The sequence below is a fragment of the Neofelis nebulosa genome, chromosome 16 (genome assembly GCF_028018385.1).
Source record: "Neofelis nebulosa isolate mNeoNeb1 chromosome 16, mNeoNeb1.pri, whole genome shotgun sequence".
Taxonomy (NCBI): domain Eukaryota; kingdom Metazoa; phylum Chordata; class Mammalia; order Carnivora; family Felidae; genus Neofelis; species Neofelis nebulosa.
The window spans coordinates 30443286-30461964 of NC_080797.1; the positions used below are offsets into that span (position 1 = coordinate 30443286).

An 18679-nucleotide genomic window follows, 5' to 3' on the forward strand; every position below is an offset into this window, starting at 1 on the left:
CCCCCCCCGCCCCGACTCCGCCCTCCCCCCAAATCCGATGAGCGGTGAGGAAAGTGATGCCAAGTCTTCGAAGCAGAAGTGACAAGCGCATAGCAAGAACAAATCTACTCCAGAGGTTTTTATTTTTAATTTTTCTTAAGAAATCAGGGTACTGTAGCCTTTGATTTTTCAAAATTTATTTTTGCGGGGTGGGGGTGCTGGGGTTTTTTTGTTTTTGGTTGTTTTTTTTTTGGTTTTTTTGTTTTTTGTTTTGTTTTTTTTTTTTTGTCCCTGCTCGGGCAAGCCTCCATTTTAAGCGAAACAGTAACTGGTTAAGCTGGAATTTTCATCCAGGCCTAGGACTTGAACAAGGATCCGACAAGAGGTCATTTAATCGATCTTCCTTCCTCTACATAAACTTGCCTGCTCCCCATCCTCAAAATTAAGTTGTTTGGTCTGCTTTTAAAGATCCCTAGGAAAGAAGGGCCTTTTATTTGCTTGGAGCACTTAAGTCAAGAATAGATTTTTCATGTAGAATGGGCTCTGAAACTTAAATTTCATAAAATTTAGGACCATCAGGATGATCAGAGAGGTTTTAATTTATTGAATAAAATTAAATGTGGCAAGGGTCTTTTTAGATGGTCCGTTAACAAATCACTTTTCAATAGTGTTTTTGAAGTACCCTGGATAATCATTTTTTCATCTGGGTTTTTGGTTTTCCGATTATTTATTTGATAAGCAATTTTATGTTATCTAAAGTGTTACACATTTAATCCACATTTTATGTAAAATACATTTCTGCATATAGATGGAGATATACATACACACATTTGCCCTTTTCTAAGCGGACTGTGTTTTGTACATCTTTTTAGGATGGTGAGGCAAATAGTACTTTGAATTTCTTTCCAGATAGCTTAAACTGTTGGCTTCTTCTTGATTAGTTTTTAGTCTCACTGAAAGTCCTCTCTTTCAGATTACCTTCTTGAAACAAAAAATTTTCCTACCTGCTCATACTTGGTGGCTGAGGGACTACAGAGATTCCCTTCTTGCTCATTTCTGAGTATTGTCTGAACTCTTCTGACACTATGACTGCTCTTTGGATGCCTCTCAAGGTAAGATGTGTTGTTTTTAAAATTAAAGTTCTCATTTTATTTTTTTTTCTTTAGAATTGAGAATATTCTAAAATCCTTGAATTTGCAGCTCTTCAGCCCTCTTGTCTGACACTCCTTTCCCTTCCAGAACTCCTATTGTGTGTGCTTCCAGGACTGATTAGTTACTCCTTACTTTGGCTACTTACTGTTCTTGATTATTGGTGTTAAAGTATTAGGGAAGTTCTCAGATTAACTTCCATTATAATGATGTGTTTACTTTTTAACTTTAAATCATGACAACCGACACACAGTTGTAAAAATTCTGTTCCAATCTCATAGGATGGATTGACAGTCAAACACCCAGGTCTACTTTCAAACAGGTACTTTAGAGTCATAGGTACTAGGGTGTGTCCCACTGTTGCAAATCTGTAGCTGATTCATGTGTTACAAAAGATGTGTCATTAACCATTTGTTTACTCTGAAACTTCATATAGTAAGTAGATGAGAACCTTCTAAGACCTGTTGGTTTACCCGTACTCTGTTGGAGGGTTCTCCTACTGCCCCCTGGTCCTGTGCATTTGAATTTACACTATTTTTCTCAAACGGGTAGCACTTTGAGTCGAGTTTCATCTCACAAGATAAGTTTCTTGGGCGGTATGGCTAGATGATCTTGAGATGAAAAAGCCCTCATTGATAATCATGGTCCTCCAGTCTCTTGGTTCCTTCTATCTCTTGTACGTAGGTGGTCAAAGGACTTTGCATTAGGACTAAACAGAGGGTAAAGCTTAAGACATATGTAGGGAGGAAAATGGGAGGAATGATGGAGAGAGAAAGGTAAGGAATGATGGATACCCTCTGCCAGCTTTACCAGGTGGCACAGGTTGCCTTCCTTTGGAGCTCGATCCTAGTTGAGTAGTTGAGACTATTGTGTGGTGGTCTCCCCTGTGGAATTCCAAGTTAATGCAGTGGATAAATCAGAGAATAATGCGGTCTGTGTAACTAAATACTTAGACTGAGGGAAATCTTTAGGTCAATGTAGACTGAATTCTCATCTTCATTTATGTTCCAGCTGCTATTGTTGGATAATGAGTGCTTATATTAGTATAAAGGAAGCCAAAGTGACACTGTTGCCAGCCATTCTCTTTGTAGAGTTGGAGGGGTTGCATGGGGAATCCAGCCAGCAGTCCTGAACCCATGAGAATTAGAGGACCTTGTACAAGAGTATTTTTCTTTGGCACCGAGTGTTTAGTGCCAGGACCTGGTGGCCCCTATTATCTTCAGGAAGTAGGCAAGGGGCTATGAATGGGTACCAGTTCTCTAGAAGCCTAAGGAAATTGAGACCCAATATATCAGATTTTATTTTACAGTCACCTTAGTTTTAACTAAGCTATTAGGTATTTAGAGGCCTGGTTTTGAAGATGTATATGATGTTTAAAATGTTAACTCTAAATCGCTGAACCTGGTGTGTTACAATATAGTCCCACAGCAACCTCTGAAGTTGTACAAAAGGCCTCTGGCTTGGCAGGCAAACAGAATGGAAGTGAGCGTTCCATACTGTGTGAGTTACCACCTGTTACCTACTGTGTGGCTGCCTTAATCTTATGTCCCTCACCAGTTCTTTGATCACTGGAAGACCTCTTTTGAGTCTAAACAAATTTGTTTGCTAACATTCTCCTATTCCTTTTATTACTTAAAACAAAACAAAAACAAACCATCTTGAAAGCTATAGTGTTTGATCTGGGCAGGAAAAAAAGGGCAGCTTTTGGGAAGAAGAGGATGACATTGAATTTGAAGGATAGAAAATAAAAAAGGGAGAGAGAACTCTCTCTTTTGTTGTGAATGTCCTTAAAATGTTTCTGAGATATATTTTCAGATTACAGCTGCTTATTTTTAAGTAAAAAAAAAAAAAAAAATGGTCGGCTAATTAAAATGTATACTTTGGAAACAAAATGTTTGTTTCTTATAGCTCATGTATTTTGTTTCTGATTGTCATATTTCAGAATGAACTCCAGTTATATCAGGCATTACATGTTAGACCTGAGTATGTGCTTGTTTCCATGCATTTAGAAAATAGCGCCAATATGCACCCTTTTCACAAACCAAAGTACCAAAGGAAAGATAACAAAAGGAAAAGAATGCCAAACAAAAACTCCTCAAGGCGGTTAAGGCACTGTTGTTAATTAGAAATTACTATGGAGTGGTGCCTGGGTGGCTCAGTTGATTGGGTGGCCAGCTCTTTTTTTCGGCTCAGGTCATGATCTCACTGTTTGTGGGATCAAATCCCGACTCAGGCTCTGTGCTGATAGCTGGGAGCCTGCTTGGGATTCTCTCTCTCTCTCTTTTTCTCCCTCTCTGCCCCTCTCCAGCTCGTGCACATGCTCTCTGTTTCTCAAAATAAATAAACTTAAATAAACTTAAAAAAAAAAATGGGGTGCCTGGGTGGCTCAGTCCCTTGGGCGTCTGACTTCGGCTCAGGTCATGATCTCATGGCTTGAGGGTTTGAGCCCTATGTCGGGCTCTGTGCTGACACCTCAGAGCCTGGAGCCTGCTTTGGATTCTGTGTGTGTGTGTGTGTGTGTGTGTGTGTGTGTCTCCCTGCCCCTCCCCCACTTGCGCTCTGTCTCTCTCTCTCTCTCTAAGATAAATAAATGTTAAAAAAAAAAAAATTTCCCATGGAGATTATGTACCCCTTTGTATATATCAGGGATCTACAGCTTTTTCACTGCTAGCCATGACTAAGCACTATGGATGATGTTTGATGTTCCTAGGTCCAGTGGTCAGGGTTGGGACATGGGTGAGATGGGAAAGGAATGGAGAGGAGGGGGAGGAGAAATGGGCAAGTTGGAGAAAAGAGCAAAGAAAAGATGAGGGGCTGGGAGAAGAGCTGTATGGGCCCTGGCATGTGCTATGACACCACCATCACTTGCCTCAGGTTGTTTTACGGACTGCTGGTTGCCTTGTGTTTGAATTGTGATTGAACTATGATGGAAGCAAGTAAAAAGTATTCTTGACCAGGGGCGCCTGGATGGCTCAGTCGGTTAAGCATCTGACTTCAGCTCAGGTCATGATCTCACACTCCGTGAGTTCCAGCCCCACATCGGGCTCTGTGTTGACAGCTCAGAGCCTGGAGCCTGCTCCACATTCTGTGTCTCCCTCTCTCTCTGCCCCTTCCCTGCTCATGCTCTGTCTCTCTCTGTCTCAAACATAAATAAACATTAAAGTATTCTTGACCAAAGGGCAGAACTAAAATATAATTCAATATGATATGGAATGGTCTCCAAGATACATAGTTAAGTGATCAAAGCAAGATGCAGAATAGCATGTGTGCTATATTACCCTTTATGTGTTTTGGAGGAGAAAAAAGGAGAAAAGAAAATTTGTATTGTCTCGGTGTGTAAGCCCTTAAAAAAACTTTAGAAGAATAAACAAAATGGTGACTTTGGTTACCTGTTAAGTCTAGAAACTGGGCAGGTAGAGCACAGGGTGAGAAGGAGACTTCTTACTGTACTATATTTTTTATACTTTCTGATGTTTGTATCAAAATAAAAAATTTAATGCAAAATTTACAAAATCCTTCAAAAACAGTATCTCAGTTTTACATCTCTTCTCGTCCTGTGTCTGGAAGTCAGAGAAACAGCCAGGGCCACAGCTGAGAGAGCAGATGGCCTTTGAACAGTGGCTGAAGGGATATATATACACAAAGGGTACTGTCATCTAGGACACATATTCTCCTGAGATCTTGAAGAATTTTCAGCTTATAGATGTATATTTCTAGTATTGAATTGGAAGGTCAGGCCTTTACACGTTTTACTTGCTCTTAAAGTTTTAGTAAAAAGATTTTCTTTGTTTACTCCTTCATGTTGGTAGTTAGATACACTATCATGTTCCTGGCTGTGTGATCTTAGGCAATTTCTTAACCTCTCTGAGATTCAGAGTCTTTCTTTGTATTGGAAATAATATTAACATTGCTGTGTATATCATAGCTATAAAGGCCATGGTATCTGACTTAGTGAACTACTACTGTTATTACAATAATTATTATTAATAATAGTTCCTTATAACGTGGTGGTAAGAGTGGGGGCTCTCGCTGATGTTGGGCAAGTTCCTTTACCTCTTAGAGCCTTGGTGTCCTCATCTGTATAAAGGGTATAATTACAGTATCTAGATCCCAGGGTGGACTTCAGAAGAACTAAGAGTTTGCTGTTGCAAAATTCTTAGAAAAACACTTGGTGTGTGCTCACTAAACATGAGCTGCTAATTTTCTTTATGACATCTGTTTGCTAGGGCTGCCATAACAAAGTGCCACAAATTAAGTGGCTTAAACAACAGAAATGTATTGTGTCTCAGTTCTGGAGGCTAGAAGTCTGAGGGCAGGGATGTACGTGCTCCCTCTGAAGGTACTAGGGCAGGATCTGTTCAGGCCTCTTCTAGCTTCTGGTAGTTCCTTGGCTTGTGGCCACATGACTTCAGTCTTTATACAGAGTTCTCCCTGTGTGCATGTCTTTGTGTTTAAAATTTCTCCTTTTAAAAAGGATAACAATCATACTGGATTAAGGCCCACCCCAATGGCCTCATTTTAACTTGATCACTTCTGTAAAGACCCTATCTCCAGTTTTGCTGTAGTGGGCATCAGGAGTCCAAAATCTCTTTTGGGGGCACACAGTTCAACCCATAACAACATCCAGTAGCCTTGTCAGCCCCACAGACTTTCGTCCCTCATCATGGGTGACAGACCCTCAGACCCTCAACACCTATCTATACATGGGAAATGAAAATTTTGGTGCAAATTGGGAACATGATTTAAAGAAGTAGATTATTTCCTTAGGCTTCTCATGGATTTATCTTTATTATGTATAGATTTTTGTTACCATTGAAACTTTAGGTTTATATAAAATCAAAATTTTACAAGGTTAGATTATTTTTTTTTAAACTGAGTAAAATTCTGATTTGCAAAATTAAGGTCAAGACTACAGTCTTGCTCTCCATGTCTCATCCTTTGTGGAAATTGATATTTGGGATTTCCTTAGGCCCATGTGTCTGTCTCTAGGTGTTTGGGAGCTAAGGATACCCAGTAATGTGGAATTAACAGCCTCCTCACTGTGTGTTTTCTATGCAATCAGATGCCATATTTGAAGAAGCTGGCGTGGTTATCCTCTAACATTTGGCTTCAAACTGTCATTTTTGGGTAGACAGAATGGGTCCCCCCAGAAATAGCAAGACCTTGAGCAAGTTCCTCCTGTGGCTTGACTGATTTGGTTAGTCCTCTGCTTCCATTCCTCTCCTATTTGCCATTAGGGTAAAGTTCAAACTTTTTAACGTAGGATATAGACCTCTGATGATCTAGCTGCTGCCAGCCTGTTTTGTTTTTAAACCTTACTTTTCACCACTGGCCTGTATGCACCTTTGTTTAATGATTTCCTTCTCCTGAAATGTCTAGTGCTAAGACTTAAAAAGTTAACATTGAGGTGAAAATTTTTCTAAAGGTGTTACATGCTTCTCTGCCTCCTTAAAGGAAGCACCTTGAACAAAATTATATCTTTTAATAATAATCCAGAATTATGAAACATCCTCACTATGCCTAGCAGTTACTGTACTGGGCTAAAATATAATGTGCCTTTAGAGACCAAAAAAATATACTGTATGAGTGGACTAGTGTGTATGTATTACATACTCTGGGGTTATTCTTTTTCTTTCTTTTTTTTGGGGGGGGGGTTATTCTTTTTCAAATTTTATTTTTTTATTTTAAGTAATCTCTACACCCAACGTGGGGTTTGAACTCATGACCCTGAGATCAGGAGTTGCATGCTCTTCTGGCTGAGCCAGCGGGGCATCCCGCTCTTGGGTTATTTTCTATATTCTTTTGTCTATTGTCATCTACTTTCATGACCTCCTACCTTAGTGTCAGGCAGTTATTGTCCTTGTTCTTGTTCTAGCCTCCAGCAGCTCTCCCCACTATTTTAATGCTTTCTTTCTGTAGTAGGCTGGGATACTGGCAAACTAAGCTTATATAAATTATTTGCCAAGGAAAAGTAAATAGATCTTTAGTGATAGCTGGAAGGATTTTGCTATAGATAAAATATATGAAGAGTGACAAGTTTTTGGCAGCCTGGTTTTGCTTTTGTGCATTTTATGGAGAGGAAGCATCCATTGCTTTTATCAGATTTTTACGGTGCTCTGGGACTGTTCTGGATAAATACGTATTACGAAATTGCTTTGTGAGTTGTCATCAGAGGCTGGTTCCTAAATTCCTTCTCCTATCTCCCTACCCTGAAGAGAAGGAGTTCATAGTGTTGGGTAATTGTTTGGACTATGGGAGGAAGAGCCATTCATCCAGGCCAGAGAGTGCTGATGAGGCCTAGGCAGACCACCAGAAGTAGGGGCTGGAGTTGGGGAGAAAAGTCAGGTAGAGCGTAGGAGAGCAGTGCTGGGCCTTGTTGACTGGTTTGCTCTGGAGGACAAAGAGTAGGCATCGTAACTCTGGAAGCTCAAAAAATTATGCAGGTACTTGACTTGAAGAGATTGAAAAATACTATCTTTTAAAAAAATTATCTTTTTATTCTGGACAGCCTAGTGATTTAAGTTTTTGCTGGATTTTTTTCTTCCTTAGAAATCATCTTGTGAAATGTTTCCGCCTAGATTGTAATTTGATGAGTGAGGCAGCCAGATGAGAGTGGAAACAGGGCTAAAAGAATCAAATAAAACATTTTAATTAACATTATCATTCTGGAAGCATCTTACTGTGGGGGCTTCTTTGGAAGTCAGACAGCTAGCTGCCTTGCTTATAAAGGAAATCGCCCTTCCCCCAGTGACTTTGTCTCTTGGGTCAGAGAGCACACAAAGCCTATCAGGGAAGAAGCCCTCTCGGGTCCACTGTCCCTGTGTCTGTCTTTGCCTCTTTCCATGCTAGGCCCACCCCTCTGGCCGCTTGAGCTGTTTTCTTCCTCCTTGTAGGGACCTCTGGCTGTCAGTCGTCTCTTTCCCCAACCAATTTTCAGCCTCCCGTGCCCTGTCGGCTCCTGTTCTTCAGCTTATAAATACATTCAAGTCTCTTACTTTTTAAGAATACAAAACCCTGGGGCGCCTGGGTGGCTCAGTCGGTTGGGCGTCCGACTTCGGCTCAGGTCACGATCTCGCGGTCCGTGAGTTCGAGCCCCGCGTCGGGCTCTGTGCTGACAGCTCAGAGCCTGGAGCCTGCTTCGGATTCTGTGTCTCCCTCTCTCTCTGACCCTCCCCCGTTCATGCTCTGTCTCTCTCTGTCTCAAAAATAAATAAACGTTAAAAAAAATTTTTTTTAATAAAAAAAAAAAAAAGAATACCAAACCCTACACTATAACTATTGGTTCTTGGCTAGATTCTACCTGTGAGTTCCCTTACGTGTTCATCTCTGTTGCCAAATTCAGAGGATCCCTTTTGACCATCTTCCGAGACCTCCTTTGTGGTCTCTGACGCTGTGGATTGTCCCCCCTGGTTGTGGTGGTGGTGGTCCCTCCTGGCCTCTTGTCTTCATTTCTGAGAAGCAGTGTAGAAGAGTGGTACAGGACATGGACTCTGGATCCAGAATCCTAGATTCAGATCTCAGCTCTTCCACTTATTGTATTACCTTGAAAAAATTATTTAATGTCTCTGTGCCTCAGGTACCTCATCTGAAAAATGGGAAAAATAATAAAAATAATAGCACCTCCCTCAGAGGACTGTTGTGAGGAGGAAATGAGTCAATACATGGAAAGCACATGGAGGGGTGCTTGACACAGAGTAAAGTACAGATGATGTGACGTCAGCCTCTTTCTGGACCATTGTCATCTCTGACTGCTCTGTTTTCTTTGTGGACTCTTTTCTTCTTTCGCATCACTGTTTGCCTTAGCTTGGCCCTCTCTCCTCTTACCCTATGCATTTTCTCGGGGACATTTCAAGCGCAGTTTTTGTCTCATTCACCATCCATGTAGTGATGATTTGCAAATGTGTTTTTTCTAGATCTAAATGGTCTTCTTATCTCTGATCCCCTACACGCAGCTGCCTCCTGGACATCTCTACTTGGCTGTTCCATGTTCACTTCCAAATGACCTAATCAGGGGCACCTGAGTGGCTCACTTGGTTAAGTGTCTGACTCTTGATCTCAACTCAGGTCTTGATCTCAGGGTTGTGAGTTCAAGCCCTGCATTGAGCTCTGGCTGGGCGTGGAGCCTACTTAAAAAAAAAAAAAAAAAAAAAAAAAAAGACCTAATCAACTACTCCCCCCTGGTCCAACCTCTTCCCATTTTCGTGTCCCTGTGAGTGGTACCATCATTCACCCAGTCACCCAAGTCAGGATTCCTCCTTGTGGCATAATGGTCACCATGTTCTTGAGATCCTAGCTCACAATGTTTTCTTAGTCTCCTCCACTTCTCTCTCCTGAGTTCAGACCATTGTCACCCTTTGCCTGCATGACCTCTGTCACCTAATGATCATTCTACTTGACTGCCTTCCGTCTTCCAAGTTGCCGCCAGTGTGATCCTTATAAAATATCGATCTCATCATCTCATCATATGCCTGATCTAGGTAGAATTCAAATGCTTTTGCCAAGCATCCAGGCCCTGGTGATCTGGCCCCTGCCAGATCATCTGTCTCCTTTCTGAGCACCCTGAACTCAATGGTGCTGAATTGCTTGCAGTTCTTTCTGTGCATCTTACTGCACCTTTGCCCCTGGGCCTTTACATAAGCAGTTGCTTCTGTTTAAAGTGACTTCTGCCCTGTTGTAGAGACTTAGTTCTCCCAGTTCTTTAATAACAGTGATGATAATAACAGTAACAGCATAGTAGCTGACACTGACAGCTTCCTGTGTCCCCAGGCATTGCCTTTGGGTGTGTGTGTGCACATAGCTGGCACTTCTGTTGTACGGTGATTGCAGGTTTACTTCTCACACCCATCTAGCTTCCAAGTCCTTTGAGAGTAGGGCTTGAGTCTTGTCTCTTACTATCACAGCTTGCTGTTTATGGCACTTGGTGAGTGAGTGTATGTTGAACGGATGGTCTAAGGACTACATTGCCCCGTTGAAGTACTTCTTTAGGAGGGTATCAATCAAAAAGCTGAGTTAGTCACATACATTCGCCAGCCCTGGCCTTACCCTTTGGAGATGTAGGACCCAGCTTGTTGAGTGTAAGCAGCTGAGTAACTTGGAATAAGAATTGCAAGGAAGTTTTTGTTTTAAATTTCCATTGAATGGGACATAGGTGTTTTTGTTTTCTTAGTTTTGCTTTTGAAAAAGAGATCAATTTGCCGACAAGCCAGTGTCACCTGGTAACTAGAATGTTTTCACATTATTAGAATAAACTATAGGAAAATGAATATTATTTAGGCTTGTGATATTCCAACCACGTAGTGTATTTGGTAGTGAACTGATTAGAATTCTTTATTAGTGATCAGGTGTCCCCTCCCTCCTTTTTCATCAGTGCTCTGTTGAGTTTAGACACAGAACTGTTTTATCACTGTATAAAAACTGTGTTTTTAGCAACAATCCAGAATATGGACAAGCTTATATGTTTGACTCTTGAACAATGCAGGACTTAGGGGCGCCAACCCTGTACAAAGATCCACATATAACTTTTGACTCCCCCACAATTTATTAATAGCCTACTGTTGACTGGAGCCTTACCAATAACATGAACAGTTCATTAACATGTATTTTCTATGTTACATGTATTCTGTACTGCATTCTTAGAGTAAGGTAAGCCAGGGAAAATACAATGTTATTAAGAAGATCATAAGAGAAAATACATTTACATTTACAGTACTTTACTGTATCGGTATTATCAGTTTACATTGTCTCTTTATAAGATGAATCATGTATCTGTCAGTATCTATGTCAATATTGTCTTATATGACAAAATACTGCAGGTGTCACATATATTACTAATAGTAGACATCAAAAATGAAAAGATAATGTACAGTCTGTGTGTATGTAAGTTTGATAAATTTTAAGTTTTATAGTTCATATATATTTTGTGGTAGTGATAAAATAGACTAGTATCTATATACATTTTATGCATTTATGATATACCCTAACATTTTATTTATTTTTTAATGTTTCTAGACTATGTGGCTCATCTGCCAGTTTTTTTAAATTGTCACAAATTTCCAAAAATTTTTCCAGTATATTTATTGAAGGCAGTCTATGTATAAATGGATTCTCGAACTTCAAACTCTTGGTCAAGGGTCAACTGTGGTTGTAGCCTGTATCTAGGTTTTGATCATGTAGTAATTTTTTGGCCAGCAGGGGGAGCCGAAGTCACTGATATGTGACTGCATCACCAGTTTTCAAAGTTTGTTATGCCAAAGGAAAGTAAGGAAAGCCTTACTGACAAAGAATTAGTCAGAGTTCACAAGGAAGAAATACAACTGCCAAGAGGCATATGAGAAACATATTTATTCTGAAGTAATCAAAGGAATGCAGATTAAAATGATACTTTTTTTTTTTTTTTTTTTTTTGAGTAAACTCTACCCCCACTGTGGGGCTCAAACTCATGACCCCCAAGACTAGAGGCACAACTCTACTCATTGAGCCAGCCAGGTGCCCCATAGAGTTTTGTTTTTTTTTTAACCTATCAAATTGGCAATTGAACTATGTTGTCAATGGTAGTAAAGGGGCAGTCTCCAAAACTGCTAGTGAAGTGTGCATTGGGCCCAATTTTTCTGGAAGGTATTTTGGCAACATGTATCGAAAAACCTAAAGGTGTCCTTTAACTTAGTTATTCTACTAGGAATTTACCTTAAGAGGGAGAAAAATAGAGATATACAGAAAGATGTGTGAACAAAGGTATTCATTGTAGCACTATTTATACTGGGGAGGACTGAGAATAAACTTGAATGAGCAGTGAGATTAATCGGTACATTATGGCATATTTAAGGATGGATGATTATACAACCATAAAACAGTGTTTTTGAAAACTTTTAATGTCTTAGAATGTTGAGTGTGTGATAAATGAAAAATTCAGTATATAGAGCTATGTAAGGATTCTAAATGTATAAAAGATAAAGAAAAATATAAACACACATATAAATAAAAGAATGAAAGGAACTATAGCAACAGACCTCACTGAGTCTGTTAGACGGAGGTCATTAGCCAGTTATTCTGTCACCAAGACATGTTTTGAGGTGAGGCATTGTTACCTTATAAGCCATTAACCCCAGAGATTTAGGGCCTCACTTAAGGTACCACTTGTATCCTGTAGGACCCCAGAATGGACTTAATATACATAAGTTTATGCACTTCTTGAGTGTTCTTAACCCTAAATCCCTCTTGGTGATAACACATTCCACACATTTCTTTTTATTTATTGTGGACAAAAAGACTACCTTTTGAAGTTTAAAAGCTTAGTTTATTGTACTGAGATCTGGTGAATAAATTAGTATATTTGCCATATTGATACATTTTCAGATTTTGGTCATAGTGCCCTTGGCTTTCATGTTTCTCCGTTGAAGATGATTGATTTTAAGGTGTAATCTCTGGTGAAACCTCCTTCAGCCTCTTAGTCATTCTGTTTACACTTTGGATCCTTGTTAGCATTGCTTTGCCTTTCCGGATTTATGGTAACCAGTCAGAACTACATTTTGAGGTATAGCCAAATTATTATTTGCTAGAAAGATCGGAAAGTATGTTCTGTTTTTAGTCTTTTCCTTAACAACCCCTCCCCATCCCTTCCTCCGCCTTTGCACAGAACATCACAGTATCTTTAGGGGAACATTCTATAATTATTCAGAAATTGATTTTTTTTACTGGAAGCCGTGAATTCTTTGGGGACAACTTAGGTTTTTTCCCTGTAGGTGCCTTACTTTCCATTTGTCCATGCTGCAATAATACCTGCCGTTCTCCGGCCTGTGGTATCTTAGCTTCCTCTATCTCACGGGGCTCTTAGAGGTAATTCAGGGTAAGAATCACCTTTTTAGCTAGGTCTGATGGTCAGAAGTCTTGACCTCATGTTGAGTTGAAATGTGCTCCTTCTGCAGTTCCCACTTTGGGCCCAATTTTGTCGACACAGGAACTGCAGCTCTAGTTTCTCTTCTGCTGGACAGATCTTTTAGATATTTGGACAACTTTCAGGCTTGCCAAAGTATTCTCTAAGCTGAAAATAAATCCCAGTTTTTTGCAAACGTTTCTCATTTGATACACTCAAAACTCCTTTCCGCCTCTCCGTTCCCTTATTTTTACAGCTCTGTATTATTTCACTATCAGGGAGCTCGTCATTCCATCTGCAAAATGGGGAATTTCCTCATGTCTTGAATATAATTCATTAAAATATCACATATGGCATTTCCAAAAATGCTACCTACCATCAGTCTTGTGCTTATACTTCTTCGTTTGGGGAGGTGCCTCAGCATCTACCCATACTATTCTGTCTAGATCACAACCTATCTATGGTAAATATTCACAATTTTGGAGTCACTCAGGCTTAAAAAAAATGACCTTTTACTTAGAATCTTGTCAAGACTTTTATAAAAGCCCACATGAATTATATTCACATGCTTACTTTCTTCTCAGAGAATTTGGGTAGACTGGTATGGTGTGATTTCCTCTTTGAGAAGCTGTGATGTCTTTTCCTCAGAAGGTTATTCATGCCGATGTGTCTTCTGGTCCCATCCCCTGTTAGCAGTTTGCCAGCTCGGTCAATTTGAAGCTCGCAGCCAGCGCCCTTCTCTTGAGTACATGGGAGTTATATTGATGGCATGTTTCTGTTCATTTTTGTTCTGCAAATATATCTTGAGTGCCTAAATATGCCAGGAGTTGAGCAAGGGGCTGGATAAATGTCGATAAAGGAAACAGGTCTGGATTCCATCTTTCTGGTGCTGATAGGAGGTCACTCCTCTCATGACTATTGGCCAGTTAAGTTCTTTCCTGCAGTTTTATAATTTTATACTTACATTGTTTTAAAATGCAGAGGATGCTTTGGGATTCCATGACTACCTAACATCTGATATATTAGTTTGGAAGCATCTGGTTTTTTTAATGATGAATTTGATAGGCTATCAGTTATTTATATGTCTTAAAGAGTAATTTAGGAATAGGGTTTTTTCCCTCAAAACTTCCTTAGTAAATAAATAGTGAAGCAGATTAAAGTTATCAGCTGTTTTGCTTTTATCATTGTCTATACCCTATTTATCAAGTGACCCATCCAGTCTTTATTTGGCATATTGTTTCTCATATATTTAAACCACCTCTTTGTGGCTTTGCATTTTCTTGCAAGATTTTAATTGTTTTGCCTCCGTATGTCTTAGTGCTCCTGCTCAGCTACAGTTTATCATCTTTTGTTGCTTTTCCTCACTTTTTGTCCTTCTATTCTGAGTAAGTTGTTTTTTCCTTCTTCCACTAGCCCCTTTCCTCCCCTTCCCCACCCCCAGACTAGTTAGCGATTCAAAATATAAACATTTCTAAAAAATTGGGGTTGAGCTCCTAATTTTTTAATCCCTTGCGTTCAGGACAGTATTGTAAAGTCCATCTCTTTGTTTTGTATTACGCATTTGCTTCTTAATGTTAATTTTATCTAAAGTCTACATTTTTTTTTTGCCAAAAATAGGGAACCATATAATACATTTTTTTTGATAAGCACATTTTATGAATGTGTTTAGGACAAGAAGGGGCTGGGCAGAAAGGAGAGGAGGCAGGGAGGTAAATGTATTCAATATAAACATTTAAAATTTTCCCTCACTCTACAGAATGTTGGTTAAGTGTGCTTTGTATCTCTGTTCCTAGTGGGTCATAATATGTCTGTTCCTGATTATAATTTAGAACCAAGTTTTGTTATTTGTATATGTTGTAGGTTCTAATTATTTTTGGGAAAGCATTACTGTGTTACTTAAAATTTTCTATCAGTTCCCTCCCAAAGAAGTTTTGTGTTGTTAAACACATAGATTGTTGAACCCCACATTATTGTTATTTTTGTAGTTTTCGGGTTTCTGAATCATTGAGTGTTAGAGTTAAAAAGAAATCTTGGGGCGCCTGGGTGGGTCGGTTGGTTGAGCGTCCAACTTTGGCTAAGGTCATGATCTCGCAGTTTGTGAGTTCAAGCCCAGCGTCAGGCTCTGTGCTGACAGCTTGCTCAGAGCCTGGAGGCTGCTTCGAATTCTGTCTCCCTTTCCACCTGCCCCTCCCCCGCTCACACTCTGTCTCTATCCCTCTCAAAAAATAAATAAACATTAAAAAATTTTTTTTAAAAGAAACCTTGATTTAACTAGTCTAGCTCTGTTGTTTTCTACATCAAGACAGAGAGCGGTGCTGCCATTTCCCCAAAGTCACATAGGTTCCTAGTGGCAGAGCTAGAACTTGAATGCCAGTTCAGCATTCATTTAATCAGTCTGACGATTGCTGGGGATAGACTTATATGCTAAACACATGTATACTGGAGCATATACAAACAAAAAAGAATTGTTGATTTATGGGGGGCGGGAGGGGGACAGATGATTAACCTGGCTTGGAAATGAGTTGACTGATCAGCATACTTTCCTGCTCAACATACACTCTTCCTCTCAGATCCTGGATCTGTGGATCAGGGTATCTTATTTATATTCCAAATAGTGCTGGGGATGACAATGCCAAATTTTTTCTTCTTGAACTACCCATGTATAGAAGCCTTGCCAACCATCTGTTATAAAATTCTTAGGGCAGAGTATAATATTGTTGCTTTTGTTTTGAGCTTTTAAAATAGCAATACATTCCAATCCTATCTCATTGAAGATGACTTTTCCAGTAATAGGATTTTGTGTTCCTTAAACTCTTCACTCATTGAGGTTCTAGTTTGTGTTTTCCTATAGATGACTGTGATTGTATTGCTGACATGTTGGGTCTTCCTCTTTTCACTCTCATATTATTTAGAGTAAGTCAGGTTTGATGGGGACCTCATTTTTTTCTTATGTATATTGCTGGTAATGAGTTTGCAACTGTAACATGAAGGCAAATTGGTGCTCTGAGGTAATCTCTTAAGGGGGAAAAATAAGTATGGCTTGCCTTCTCTTGACATTTTTGCAAGTGGTTCAGCATTTTTTTTTTTGAAAGTGAAATTGTTTAGAAATTAAGTATTACTTGGCTCCATCCATTTTTGTTTTTACAGCTTTATTGAAAGACGCTTCACATATAAAATTTACCCATTTAAAATGTACACTTGTTTTCTTTTAGTGTATTCACATGCTTGTGCATCTGTCACAGATGCACCGTTCTAATTTTAGAACATTTTCAACTCCCCAGAAAGAAACCCTATATCTATTAGCAGTCACTCCCTATTCCCTTTTGTCCCTCAGCCCCTGACAATCACTAAGCTACTTTCTGTGTCTGTAATTTGCCTATATTGGACATTCATATAAATAAAATCCTACAGTTTGTGTTCTTTTGTGGCTGGCTTCTTTCACTTAGCATGTTTTCAAGGTTCATCTATGTGGTAGCATAGATCAATACTTTACTCATTTATTTTTATGGCTAAATAATATTCCATTGTATGGATATGCCTCATTTTGCTTATTGTTAATCGATTGGTGGGCTTTTGGGTTGTTTCTGTCTTTTGGCTATTATGAATAATGCCGCTATAAACATTCTTGTATAAGTTGTTGTTTGGACACCTTTTTTGAGTCTATACCTAGGAGCAGAATTGCTAGGTTATATGGTAACTCTGTTTAACTTTTGAGGAACCACCAAACTTTTCCAAGGTAGATACACCCTTCTACATTCACACCTACAAATTTCTTCACATCCTTGTCAACGTTTTTTTTTTTTTTTTTAGGTTTATTTATTTTTGAGAGAGAGAGAGAGAGAGAGAGAGAGAATGTGAGAGCAACTGGGGGAGGGGCAGAGAGAGAGACAAAGGGAGACACAGAGTCTGAAGCAGGCTCTAGGCTCTGAGCTGTCAGCACCGAGCCCGACACGGGCCTTGAACTCATGGACTGTGAGATCATGACCTGAGCTAAAGTCAGATGCTTAACTGACTGAGCCACCCAGGCACTCCCCTTGTCAACATTATTAACTGTCTGTCATTTTGATTATAGCCATACTAGTAGATGTAAAGTAGTAGCTCATGGCTTTGAACTTATTTTCCTGATGACTAATGATGATGAGATGTTTTCATGTGTTTATTGGCTATTTGTAGATCTCTGGAGAAATGTCTATTTCTGTCAAAACTCCCCCCCCCCTTTTTTTAAAGTTTATTTATTTATTTGGAGAGGGGAGAGGATTGGCAGAGAGAGAAGGAGAGAGAGAATCCTAGGCAGGCTCTGCGCTATTAGAGCAAAGTCTGACATGGGGCTCAGACTCATGAACGGTGAGACTACAACCTGAGCCGAAATCAGGAGTCAGTCAGATGCTTAACTGACTGAGCCACCTAGGCATCCCTGCCCTTTTTAAAAACTGGATTGTCTTTTTTATTGTTGAGTTATAAGATTTCTTCATATACTCTGGAAATAAGTCCTTTGTCACATATGATTTTCAGATATTGTTTCCTATTCTGTGGGTTATGTTTTCACTTTCTTGATGGGGTCCTTTATTTTTTTTTTATTTAAAAAAAAATTTTTTTTTTTAACGTTTATTTATTTTTGAGACAGAGAGAGACAGAGCATGAACAGGGGAGGGGCAGAGAGAGAGGGAGACACAGAATCCGAAACAGGCTCCAGGCTCTGAGCTGTCAGCACAGAGCCCGACGCGGGGCTTGAACTCACGGACCGTGAGATCGTGACCTGAGCCGAAGTCGGACGCTTAACTGACCAAGCCACCCAGGCGCCCCTTGATGGGGTCCTTTAATGCACAAAATGTATAATTCTCATGAAGTCCAAACTACATGTTTTTTCTTGTTACTGTACTTTAGTGCTGAATCTAAAAATGAAGATTTTACCCTTGTTTTCTCCTAGGAATTTTATGATTTTAGCTTTTAAATTTAGGTCTATGATCCATTTTGAGTTAATTTTTGTGTAAGGTGTGAGCTAGGGGTCCAGCTTCATTCCACTGCATGTGAATATCCAGTTATCCCTGCACTGTTTGCTGAAAAGACTACCCCCCATTCCCTTTTGAATTATTGTGGCGCTCTTGTCAAAAACCAATTGACTATGAATGTGAGGTCTTTTTTCTGGACTGTCAACAATACTTCATTGATCTATATGTCTGTCCTTATGCTGGTACCACACTGTCTTGATTTCTATGGCATTAAGTTAGATTTTGGAATCAGGAAGTGTGAGTCCTCCAACTTCATTCTTCCTTTTCAAGATTATTTTGGGTATTCTGGGATTGATTTGAATCTATAGATCAATTTAGGGGGTAACTGCCAGCTTAATAATGTTATATCTTCCAATCCATGAACATGGGATGTCTTTCCACTTAATTAGGACTTCTTTCACTTCTTTTGACAATTTTTGTCATTTTCAGAGTGCAAATTTTATACATTTATTTCTAAGTATTTTATTCTTTTTGATGCTATTGTAGATAATTGTTTTTTATTTCATTTTCAAATTGTTCATTATTAGTGTATTGAAATACAACTGATATTTGTATAGTGGTCTTATATCTTATACTATTGATGGAGTTGTTTTCTAGCTCTAATAGTTTACTTGTGGGTTCCTTAAGGATTTTTTATATACAATATTATGTTATGTACAAATAGATTAATTTT

The 18679-nt window shown here is 39.3% G+C and overlaps 1 protein-coding gene across 3 annotated transcripts in view; it reads left to right on the forward strand.

The window, feature by feature from the left end:
* Positions 1-952: 952 nt before the first annotated feature.
* Positions 953-18679, forward strand: part of KANSL1 (KAT8 regulatory NSL complex subunit 1) — a 177849-nt gene continuing 160122 nt past the window's right edge. For all 3 annotated transcript variants that reach the window (XM_058705954.1, XM_058705957.1, XM_058705956.1), the window contains exon 1: positions 953-1091. The gene's annotated coding sequence lies outside the window, so the exon portion shown is untranslated. The remainder of the gene's footprint in view (positions 1092-18679) is intronic.